The sequence below is a fragment of the Phascolarctos cinereus genome, unplaced genomic scaffold (genome assembly GCF_003287225.1).
Source record: "Phascolarctos cinereus isolate Bilbo 61053 unplaced genomic scaffold, phaCin_HiC Scaffold_1;HRSCAF=81, whole genome shotgun sequence".
Classification (NCBI taxonomy): domain Eukaryota; kingdom Metazoa; phylum Chordata; class Mammalia; order Diprotodontia; family Phascolarctidae; genus Phascolarctos; species Phascolarctos cinereus.
Genome location: NW_027555514.1, coordinates 199,962,342 through 199,975,019, shown reverse-complemented (window position 1 = coordinate 199,975,019; position 12,678 = coordinate 199,962,342). Strand labels below are relative to the sequence as shown.

The window sequence follows — 12,678 nt, the reverse complement described above, 5'->3', positions numbered from 1 at the left end:
CAGATAACCAGGGGAAAACTCTTTGCAGTAAATTTCATGAAATTGATTCCAACTTACAAAAGCAATAACCATTCCCCAGTTGATATTCAAAAGCAATTTTCAAAGCTAAAAACCAAGCTATTGACAAATATGTGAAAAATGCTATAAATCACTAATAAGAGAAATTTGTATTAAAGAAACTCTAAGGTTCCATCTTATACTCACCAGATTACTGCATATGGCAAATGCTGAAGGGACCCTGAGAAAAGAGGTACATTAATACATCATTGGTGGAAGCATAAATTGTTGCAACTATTCTGGAAAGCAATTTAGAACTATGCCAAAAAACTTACTAAACTGGGTATCCCTTTTGACCCAGTGATACCACTTCTAGGTCTGTGCCCCAAAGAGATCAAAGAAAAAGGAAAAGGATCAAATTACAAAAATACTAATAGCAACTCTCTTAGATGTCAAAGAACTGGAAACTAAGAGAATGGTTATTAGTTGGAGAAAGGTTAAAAAATTATGGCATATGAATGTATTAGAATATTATTGTGCTGTAAGAAATGGTGAAAAGACTGGTTTTAGAGAAGCCTGGGAAGATTTGTATTAACAAATGCTGAGTCAAGTGAAGAGAACCCAGAGAACAATTTATACTATAACAACATTATAAAGTCAAACCATTTAGAAATACTAAAGAATTCTGACCAAGGTAAGGACCAACCATAATTCCACAACACTGATAATTAATCTGGAAAAATTACACTCCACTTAACAGGGAGGTGGTGATCCCAACATATAGAATGAGATATGCATTCACACACACACACACACACACACACACACACACACACACACACACCCCTGGTTAATGCTGAAATTTGTTTTGTTTATCTACACATATTTTGTTTAGTCAAGCAGATATCTATATAGATAGATATAGATATGGACACACATACACACACATCACAGGCAGGGAAGGGAGACAAAATATTTTTTGTTAATTAAAAAAATTTTAAAGAAAAATACCAAAATTGAAAATGTATGAGAAAAGATTATTGGGATCTGGAAATTAAGAAATCATTGTTGACCTTAGAAAGAGAAATTTCTGTAAAATGGTGGTGATATAAGTCAGATTGTAATGCGGTAAGAGGATGAGTTGGGTGATGAGGAAAAGAAGTAAACAGGGATAGACTTTTTGGAAAAATTTAGTGGCATATAAGGATATGATTTTTGCTGTTCTAGTTATTAATATGATTTATTATGTTAATAGTTTTTATAATATTGAATAAACTTTACAATTTTCTTCATTAGTGATATTAAATAATATTTGTATAATAGATGGAATTTGGTAAAACCACTTTTATATGTTTTCAAACAATTTGTGTAGTATTGAGATTAATTATTCTTTGAATGTTTAATAGAATTTGTAAATACTGGGTATTTTTTCCCTGTGGAATCTTATTTAAAACTTTTTCCAATTTATTTTTCTGAGAAATTATCTATTTCTCATTTTGCTAATCTGAGAATTTAATAAAGTTATAAAAAGTCATTCTTTTTCTTAATTTGTCAGTTTTGTTAAAATATAATTTGGCAAAATATTTTCTAAAAAATTTTTTTTATTTCTTTCTCCTTGGATGTGAGCTCTTCTTTTTCATTTTTCATGCTGATACCTCTTCATTCTGAGCATCCCTTCGGATATTTTTTCCTTCCCTGTCATACTTTGATGGTTCTCTTCCTCCCTAACTATGCCTTCACTGTTTAATTGTCTTCCTTCTGATGAGTGCTTTTTCCCTCTTCCACAGAAACTTTATATATTCTCTCCCTGATCAATCCCATTTAATCCCATGGTATCAACTACCACCTTTATATAGATACTGCAAAAATGTTTTATGTTCAGTCTCAACATGTCTTCGAAGCTCTAAACCTATTTATCCAATTGCGTACAGGACATCTTCAACTGCATATCCAACTAAGGCTTTTCTAAACATTTCTAAAGCTTTTTTTCCTTAAACCTTCTACTTTAATTTTTTTATGAGAAACACCACTCAAGTTTTCATTATCTTTGAGTCTTGTCTCCTTTAAATCTTATTTCCAATTGTTCACCAAGTTATGTTAATTTTATTTTTGTAATATCTCTTATGCCCATCCCCTCCTGTGTATCTCTTCAACCACCATTCTACTTTTTTTTTTTTTGGTGAGGCAATTGGAGTTAAGTGACTTGCCCAGGGTCACACAGCTACTAAGTAAGTGTTATGTGTCTGAGACTGGATTTGAACTCAGGTCCTCCTGACTTCAGCGACAGTGCTCTATGCACTGCGCCACCTAGCTGCCCCTCAACCACCATTCTAGTACAGACCTTAATTATTACTTGCTAGGACTATTTCAATAGCTTCCTAATGAATGTCCCTACCTCCACTCCCTCTCCATTTCAATCAGTCCTTCAAACCACTAAGAAAAAAATCTATCATCTGATGAAATAATCTTATCACATCACCTCTCTACTAAAAGATCACAAGTAACTCTCAATTGCCTGTTAAGTAAAGTTGAAATTCTTTCGCTTGGCATTTAGAGCCCTCCACATGTAATATGCTCTCCACATGCTCTAGATGCCAGATAAAATATATCTAAACTGTATGCCCTGAACATTCCCTGTGATTTTCTGTTTCTATTCTTTTACTCACATTTTTCTCTATTTGTCACTTTCTTTTATTTACCTGGTCAACTCAAATGCCATCTATTCCATGAAATCTTGCCAAATTTATTATGAACCCCACCAATTTCATTTTGCAATTCTCTAATTCATGTAAAATGTGTCATTATTTTTATTGTAATTGTCTCCAGTTGTATCAAATGTCTGACTAGAGCATAATCTTAATGAGGGCAAAGAATTCACGATCTAAATTTTACATCTCCTTTAGTGCCTAACATAGTGCTCTTCACAGTAAGAATGCCAAATAAATATTTGTTCAATAGAAATGAACAGATACTTGCAGTATCTACTTAATAGTTATCATGAGGTAAGCATCCTGTAAAGTGTAAAGCATATAAGTGATTTTCCTGATGTCACATACATAAGGATAGAAAATAGAATTCACATCTCCTGATTTGTAGGCCATTCAAGATCAGCCCATTTTTCTCATTTCATAAATAGTCTGCTGTATAAGTGTTTAACAATTTTCTCACTTTTATCAATTTTTATCAAGTGACTATGATAAGAAATACATTAAAATTCTTACTGCAGCTATTCCATTTATTTAAAAGAGCTCAATGAATTTCAGCACATTTTGTTCAGTAATATATTGTTGCTGTTCATTCAAAAAACTGATTTGTCAAATAGTTGATTTCCACATTGTAAAATAGGGGGTTGGAGAATGTGATTGACAAGTTGTGGCCATGACCCATGAAATCTGAGAAAACAGTCTTATAACAAGACATCCTTTGCAATGGATGTTTAATATTAACCTGAGAGTTAAAGCTGCATGGTGCCATGGTACATATTTGCTCCCCAGTGCTTTCCTAAAGCCACTATTTAAACATGTTAATGAATTTAATGGGGCTAGTGTGTGTGTATGTGTGAGTGTGGATGTGTGTGCGTGAATATGTGTGTGTGTGCATGTGTGTGTTTTCTTTGGGGGAGGGAGGAGGGCAGATTGGTTTTATCAGTGAAAATGATAAAACAAAACCAAAACATGAGGCATTTTCCAAAGCCAAATTTTTTACATAAACTACATATGCTACTAGAAAATGAAGCTATGTTGAGTTTCTCAAGGAACTTTCATTAAGCTAAGTTTATGCCCAAGTTTGCTTGTTTGTCTGAAATATGCCCTTTAACATAGGTCCTCTAGAACTTCTTATTTTCATTTGCACTAAACATGAAAGTTATACACAAAGAATGAAATTGCATTTGTTCAAACTCCATTCAGATTACATGCTATAACATTTGAAGTATTTAAATTGAACTTTAGGGATTGGGCTGTGTTATACTATTTCTCTCTCCTTTCAGTTTGACAAGTATAGAATAAACCTAGGCTGGCTATACCAGGATGAGAATTCAGCATTTGAAATAGTGTTGCAATTAAATGTGAGCCCAAAGTCAATACCCCTTGGATGGATTTTCAAGAGTTCACATTCATGCTGCCTCCAAGGAATTCGACATTTATCCCCATAAACAAGATACGTTATAATGCTAATTGAAGATGAAATTAAAAAGCCTTTGCATGAAGAAAATCAATGCAACTAGGATAAGAAGAGAAATGGTGGATTGAGAAAAAGAAAATTTTTGCACTAAATATCTCTAATAAATGTGTGGTATATGGGGAATTAACATAAATATTCAAAACCAAAAACCATTCCCCAGTGAATGTGTTCAAAGGTATAACAAACAGTTCCAAAAAGAACTACCAAACCATTAACAACAATATGAAAGATTGCTCCAAATCACAAATAATTAGAGAAAATGCAATTCAAAACCATTTTGAGGTTTTGCTTCACACTCAGCAAACTGCCAAATGGGAATTTATCCATGTCAGAGGGTTATGAAAAGACAGGAACACTAATACATTGCCACTGGAGCAGTAAATTGATCCCACCATTTGGGAAAGCAATACAGAGTTACTCTAAGGAAGTGAATTGATTATCCATATCCTTTGATCCAGAGACCCCACTGATAAGCATAAAACTCAAGGTAAAAGAGGAAAAGTCCAGCGTGCAGAAAAACACTTATAACAGCACTTTTTGTAGTGCCAAAAAAACTAGAAAAGGTGCAGTGTGATATGACATAGAGAGAATCAGACTCTGAGAACAGAAAAGTCCACACATGTGTGACCATGGGCAACTCACTTAACTTGTAAGTTTCACAAAATATTCTTGGAGAAAATAATCTGAAGAGTGGGTGAACCTGCATTGTTTGAGGAGGTTTCCTCACCAGGAGTTTGCTATGCCAATGAAATCCCCAGTCTGGTCCAATTCCCCCTACTCTCTCAAGTGAAAACAAAATAGATGTCAGTCAATTGGGATCTGGTTAAACAAATTGTCTTACCTAAAAATGTATGAAATATTACAATGCAATCAGAAATGGTGAATATAGAAAAGCATAGGAAGACCTATGAACTATCACAAAGCAAATCCAAGAAAACAAAACATACAGGAGCAACAGTGTAAATGGAAAGAACAAAGAAAAATTGAAACCGAATGCTTTGACTAAGCTTGGTCCCCAGGAAATGAGAATACACTTTCTCCCTTCTTTACAGAGATGAGAGATGTTCATACAAAACATTCGATACAGCATATGTACTATCAGAATCAGTGAAGGTAGTGTTTAGTTTTGTTAAATTGCTTTTCCCCTTCTTTTTTTAGGGGAGGTTCTCTAGAAGGGAGAAAGATACATTGGAGAAGGAAGGTGATATACAAATGACACAGACGATCGGGATGTCAATCATATAGATACGGATATAGATACAGATACAATGGGGGCCTAGCCAATTAAAGTCCATCCTTGGAATATGCCTGTTGTGACGCCATGTATTACATAGATGATAACCCTAACTCTAACCCTAACCTTACTAGAGATAAAGATAGAGAATAGATGAAGATAGAGAAATTGCATGGCTATGGATTAAACCCCAAATTTCTTTAAATAGCTTTAAATAGTATAATTTCTGCACTGCTATTCTGTTCACTAAAATAAGTTAGTACATTAATCAACAAACATTTATTAAGTGTCTGTTTTGTACCAAACACTGTGCTAGGTACTGGGAATACAAACGCAAGGAATATATTTGTGTAAAATCCTTACTTACACTGAGTTTACATTCCAATGAGGGATGCACTTTAGGGAAATCACTTTGGTGGATGAATGGAGGATGGATTGGATTAGGGAGAGATTTAAGCCAGGCAGACCTACCAGCAGGCCATTGCAATAATCTAGGTGTGAAGTGATGAGGGCCTGAACCAGACTGGTAGTTGTATCAGAAGAGAAAGGGAAGTATTTGAGAGCTGTTACAAAGATAAAATCACAAACAGGTCTTGGCAATAGCTTGGCTTTGAGCAGTGAGAGATAGTGAGGAATCCAGGATGACTCCTAGGTCGAAAGCCCAATGGACTGGGAGGATGGTGTCACCCTCTGCAGTAATAGAAAAGGTAGAAATACAAAAATAGAAAGGTAAAGGGAGAAATGAAGCTGGAAAGATAGGTTGGGCCCAGATTATGCAATATTTTAAATATCTTTGCTTGAATCTCAGAATTATCATGGGAGGTTATAAAGTGTTTGTTTAGAAATATATAGATTTTTTTTAAAGTGTAAAGTTGAAATGATATTGGAGATCCAACAGTTTCATTCTGCAGATGAACTGAGGAGGTCTCAAAAGTGGAATGAAAATTCAGGTTTTCTTACTCTAGGTTACTCTTTTTACTGTACCACAGGGAAGGGGTCAAGGCTTAAGTACTCATCTTTCAGTAGAATATAAACCCCTTGAGTGCAGAGATTGTGTTAATTTTTTTTTAATTCCAAGCATTTACTCTGAATTCTAGTATACATGTTATACACATATGTCAGAGATATGTGATTTCATCTGTGTAGGGAACTCTTAGTATAGAAACTCTTATCAAATTCAACCAATTCAGAATAGACTGGTAATTTTTCTCCGACTTTTGGCCCTCAGTTGCTAAGGGCACTGAGGCCATTAGTAATACAATGTTACCATTTAAAAAACTATCAGAGCAGCTAGGTGGTTCAGTGGAGTAATGGATAGAGCACCGGCCCTGAAGCCAGGAGGACCTGAGTTCAAATTCGGCCTCAGACCAAACACTTGACAACTTACTAGCTGTGTGACTCTGGGCAAGTCACTTAACCTCAATTGCCTAAAAAAAAAATCCTTTCTTCAATTACTCATTCATTCAATGGGTTGCTATTGTTTGCAAAGCACTATCCAGGGGTGGAGAACCTGTGGCCTCCAGGCCACATGTGGCCCTCTAGGGCCTCAAGTACGGCCCTTTGACTGAATCCAAATTTCACAGAACAAATCATCTTAAATAAACCAATTGGTTCTATAAAACTTGGACTCAGTCAAAAGGCTGCATCCAAGGACTTAGAAGGCTATATATGACCTCAAGGACACAGGTTCTCCACCCCTGCACTGTACCTTTCTCATGTGCTCTTATGAAAGGAAAATTATTTTCTATCAGAGATACTTACAAAGACATAAGACAAATACTGCGAGCTTTTCAATGTACAGATCAATGTTCTTGGTAGAGATAAAGGCTATAACAAAATTGCATTTCACGGCTGCCATTCAGAGCAGTGTTTAGCACAGTGCCTGGCATGTAGTAGGTGTTTAATAAATGTTTATTGATTATTTTCATATGGGTATTCTGTTCACTAAAATGAGATAGCATATTCCCTCACTGGACCTCTCTCTTGAAGTCTTCTACTGATAAAAAACAAAAAGGTTGTCTCCCTAAAGACTCTCTTAACACCTTTTCATAATTATTCATTTAGCCCTCCCTCCCCTCCCCAAGTTTTATGTTTTCCAGGCTAAACATCCTCAATTCTGTATGCTCACTGAGGAATATACATGAATATTTGCAAAATGTATGGCTATTATCTTAGCACACCAGATTGCAGAGAGAAAATGTAGAATGTTATATACTTCAATAGTATGCAACCTTTATGTAAAAGGATGAAAAGAAAGTATTTTCTTTGAAAGTTAGGTATTATCTGAAGTTACTCTTTCATATCACAAGCCCTGAAAATATTCCAGAATAATTTTCTACAATTTTTAAATAAGTCAATGTCTATATTGGGCAAGGACAACAAAATAAAACACAATTGTTTCTGATGAAAAGACTACAAATGGTTTTAATCCTATTGCATAAGGTTTGTGCAACTATTTCTTATTTTCACAATTAAAACTGGTATCTTAAGTGCATGAACACTAAACACCATTATTTATACAGAACAATTGTTTTGATGTAGTCATTCACTAATGACTATCATTAGGAGAATGGTCTAGAAATAGCTTTTAAATGATTGACTGTCTTTTCTAGTAACTGAAACTGTTAATTTATCATTTATCAAATAACTAGTGCCCAACTCCAAGATTTCATCAGGCATTCTTAACTGAATTGTTAATTCTTGTGAGTTTAAACTCATCTCCCACCCCAGGCAAAAAGATTAGAAAAGATTCCCCTGGCTTTTACCATATTTTAAATAAGCAGGTTTCCTAGTCTGGAGACCTTCCTTTGATGTGTCCTGTTTCTGTGCAGCTGCTATTCAGGCAACAGCTGTGTTTGTGCTAAAAATTTTAAACAATCATATGAAAGAGCAGGGTTGCATTGTGAGGGGAAAAATCCATTGAAAGTCTAGACTTCAATTCAAGTCTTGATTGTAACATTTACCATTTGACTAGGAGAAGCTTACCTTATCTGAGCCTTAGTTTTCTCATTTGTTAAATAGGGATGTCAGTAAGAAGTGGGCTTTGTAAATCTTAAAATTATATAAATATGACCTATTGTTATCATAGAACGTAAAATCTGTGAGGTACCTCAGAAAGCATGTCAGCCTTTTGCAGATGAGGAAAAAGAGGCTCATACAAGTGAAGTCACTAGCCTAAGATTATACAGCTAGTTATGTTCTTAGTATGCAGTTAAAATTTTCCAAGTTAAAAACATTTGAAAACAAATATTTATAATAGAAATGCTGACATAGTCTTAATGCCTTAGTGCACTATCTGGGTCAGCTGCAATGTCTATTTACTGTACAGAACTCAATAAAATATGTGAATTTACCATAGCAACCTCTTCTTCACAAAGCAAGACAAACTACTTCTGACATGATGACTTTTTAAAAATTTACATAAATAAATTTGTTAGCTAGATATATTTAAATTTGCATTTGTAAACTGTAAGTTGCCCTATACAACATATCTATCACTTCATGATTATGATTTAAACTTAGAACTTAGGAAATTTTCTGTTTTATGAATATCTTTGCATGGTTTGTCTCTAGCGTATATTTTTATAGGAATCAATGAATCACATATCTGAAAACACATAATTTGTAGTAATGAATACTATAGTTACAGTAACCAAGATATAATTAGTAATTCCTAAAAATCAATTAAATCAATTCAACAAATATTTATTAAAATCTTATTACACTCAGCTACTGTCCTAGGTCCTGGGGATACAAACTTAGACATGACACAAATATTTTTCTCAAGAAGCTTACAATTTAATTGCAGAGGGAAAAATACCTGTGTGCAAATAACTATGATACATGGAAAAGTGTGATAAATGCAAAGAAGAGGACCAAGGTAAAGTACTGTCAGAAGTTTGAAAGGGATGGGGTCCTCAAACTAGAGGAAAAGAGATAGGGGAAGGTTTCATAGAGAAAACAAGTACTTGAGTTGAGTCTTAAAGGAAGATAAATATCAATAGTTCTTTATCTATTTCATCAAATCTTGAAAGAATTATAAATATGATTTATAAATTATAAACAAAAAAGGAAGGGGGACAGAAAAGAGGATAGGAAATATATTTTCTTACCCAATATATCCAATAAGTTGAAAAATCTTATCAATCCTAACTGCACAACATCAAACGGATCTGAACTCATTTCTCCACTTACACAACAATCACCCTAGTTCAGGCATTTAACATCCATCTAGCCCAGCTAATTTCAATATCCTCCTTAAAGGTCTCTCTTTCTCATGTTTTTTTCCTCTCCAATCCATATAGTGGTGGCAGAGTAGGAAGAGAGAAAGGATATAAATAATGTTGTGAAGGTAGAATAGAAAGAATTTTGGAAAAGACTGGATATTTGGAGATGAGAAATTGATGAGGATGCCTAGGTTGTGAGCCCTGGTGATTAGAAGGAGGGTGTTACTGATGACAGAAATAAGAAAATAAGGAAGAGGGGAGGGCTTTGGGAAAAAGATAACAAATCCCCTTTTGGACATGTATTCAAGATTTCTATAGGACATCCAGTTCAAGATGCCTAATAGGCACTATTAGATTCTAGAATGAATATTAGGAGAAAGATTAAAGCTGGATAAGTAGATTTGTGAGTGATAGAAATTATCATTGAATCCATAGGCATTAATGAGATAATCAAGCAAAATTGTATAGAGGAAGAAGAAAAGTGGGTTCAGAACAGGGCTTTGGGCACAGCCAAGATTAGTGATTATGATTTTGAAGAAGATTCAGCAAAAGAGACTGAAAAGGTGCCATTAGACAGGTAGGCAGAGAGTAGAATCACAGAAACCTAGAGAGAAGAGAAAATCAAGAAGAGGGTGTTTGACAATGTCTAAGGGCACAAAGAAGTCAAGAAGGATAAGGACTGGTAAAAGGCCATTAGATTTGGCAATTAAGAGATCACTGCAACTGGAGAGGGCAGTTTCAGTGGAATGATGAGCTTGGAAGTCAGACTGTATAGAATTATAAAGAGTGAGAGGAAAGGAAGTGGAAACATTGATTATAGGTGGCCTTTTCAAAAAATTTAACAGAGAAAGAGAGAGAGAGAGAGAGAGAGAAAGAGAGAGAGAGAGAGAGAGAGAGAAGAGAGAGAGAGAGAGAGAGAGAGAGAGAGAGAGAGAGAAATGGGATGATAGCTAAGAGGAATATATGGATGAAGTTAGGGCTTCTGAGGATATGGAAGATATAAGTGCATTTGTAGGCAACAGGAAAGTAACCAGTAAATAGAGGGGGAACTTTGCTGTAAAAGACAGGATGAAATGGAATCACCTGTGCACATAAAAAGGTTACCCTTGGCAAGAAAAGGGTTACCTCTTGAGGTGAAATCAGGGAAATAGAAGACATATGAATGATATGAGATAAAAAGGGAGTAAGAAAAAACTCTCAGTAAATGGCCTATTTTCCCCCCAGGGAAATAAGAATCAAGGTTCTCAACCGAGAGGGTGGCAGAGGGATAGTTGTAAAGAGTTTAAGGAGAGATGAAAAGGTTTAGAAAAACTTCTGTGATGACTACAAAAGTAAATTGATTAAAAAAGTATGAAAAGATTGACTTTGCCATACCAACATCCCAATTGAGATTACATAACAAAAATCTGTAGTGGACTCAGTCCGCCAAAGCAGAGTTTTGTGTTTTTCTCTATCATTATTCAGCAGCACATAAGTAGGAGCAAAAAGTATTCCAAGACAGAGGCTTGGCAAGGCAAGTTCCAAGATAAGATAAAAAGTGAAGAGACTCAAGAAGAGAGAACAATGTGTATTGAAATGGCTTACCAAGGGTCAAGATGGGGAAGGAAAAAGTGTAGCAAATGTAAGGGTGATAGCCTGGGAAAGAACTTGAGCATCTCTCAAATGAGACTGGAGGTCATGGTGAGAGAAAAGAACAGGGTTTGGTGTTGCAAAATAGAGAAAGAGGTACAATGACAATAGACTGTGATCAGATATGAGAATTTCAGAATTCAGACATATGGAAGTTGAAGACTCGTAAGATAAAGGGCATGACTATCTCTGTAGTTGAGATGAGAACTGGCAGGTTAGAGATTTAAGGCTGTACCAATATTTATGTTGAACTTCCTTTTTATAAGGATAGGCGTTAGAGAGGAAAGACGGAGCTATTCATTAAACTCAGTGAGGAAGAAAGGAAGCAAGGAAGGAAGGAAAGTGTCCTGGAATCGTGCAGTTAATAGCTATCAGGATATTGATAGGGTGGTAAATATGGGTTAAGTAGACCTCGGAGAAGGAAAGGTAACTGAATGATGGCGGTTAAATGAAAGTCTGGACATAGCAATATGGAGAAAGGAATATTCCAACTCAACCAAGGTCAAGAATCCTCCCTACATGAGAAATATTAATTCAGCTTAAGTTTGAAGAATTCTTCAGAGGCCAAACTCTCTAGGTCTCAAGGTAGACCATACTTTTAAAAAACTCTCATTGTTAGGATGTTTTTCCTAACCTGAAGCCTAAATTTGACTCTTCAAATTCCATCTATTATTGCTGGTTCTGCTCTCTGAGGCCAAACAGGACAAGGGTAATACTTCTACATAATAATCTTTCAAATATATGTCTTAAACCCAGCTGTCATAAACCCACTGAATCTTATCTTCTCCAGGCTAAATAAATATCTATAATTCTTTCAACCAGTCTTTGTATGACATAGACTCAAGGCCCATCACTATCCTGTTTGAACTCCTTTGGGCATTTTCTAGCTTCTTACTATCATTTTAAAACTGTGACACCCATAACTAAGCAGAACAAAATACTCAAGATAAGCTTTGATAAGAATATGGTGGAACTATTATCCCTTTATTCTGGAAGCTATGTCTCAAGACAGCTTCATCAATAAAGCAAAAAAAAGTATTAATTATGTGCTAGGGACTCTGCTAGGTGCAAAGACTACAAATAACAATAAATGAAAAAAAATCCTCACTTACAAGGAATTTACATTTGAATGGGGCGTACAAGAAGTTATATAAACGTATAGAGAACAAACATAGAGTAGTTACAAGGTAGTTTGTGAAGGAGGGCACTAACGATTGGTGGGGATTAGGAAAGATTTCACATAGAAGGTGGTATTTAAGCTGCATCTTGAAGAGAGAGACTCTATCAGGCAGATTTGAGGAAGTAGTGCATTATAGGTACGATGTAACAGCCAATGCAAAGGCATACAGATGGGAGATGAAGAGTGGCTGAGAAGAAGAGAGAGAAAGCTAGAATGGTCAGATTGAGAAC

The 12,678-nt window shown here is 35.2% G+C and overlaps 1 protein-coding gene across 2 annotated transcripts in view; it reads right to left on the bottom strand.

Annotated features, from left to right (window-relative positions):
- SLC38A4 (solute carrier family 38 member 4) overlaps nt 1–12,678 on the bottom strand; it is a 127,420-nt gene that overhangs the window by 81,568 nt on the left and 33,174 nt on the right. Inside the window, exon 2 of one of the 2 annotated variants that reach the window (XM_020973717.2) lies at nt 205–238. The exons of the other annotated variant lie outside the window; for it this stretch is intronic. The gene's annotated coding sequence lies outside the window, so the exon portion shown is untranslated. The remainder of the gene's footprint in view (nt 1–204; nt 239–12,678) is intronic. 2 annotated transcript variants of the gene reach the window in all.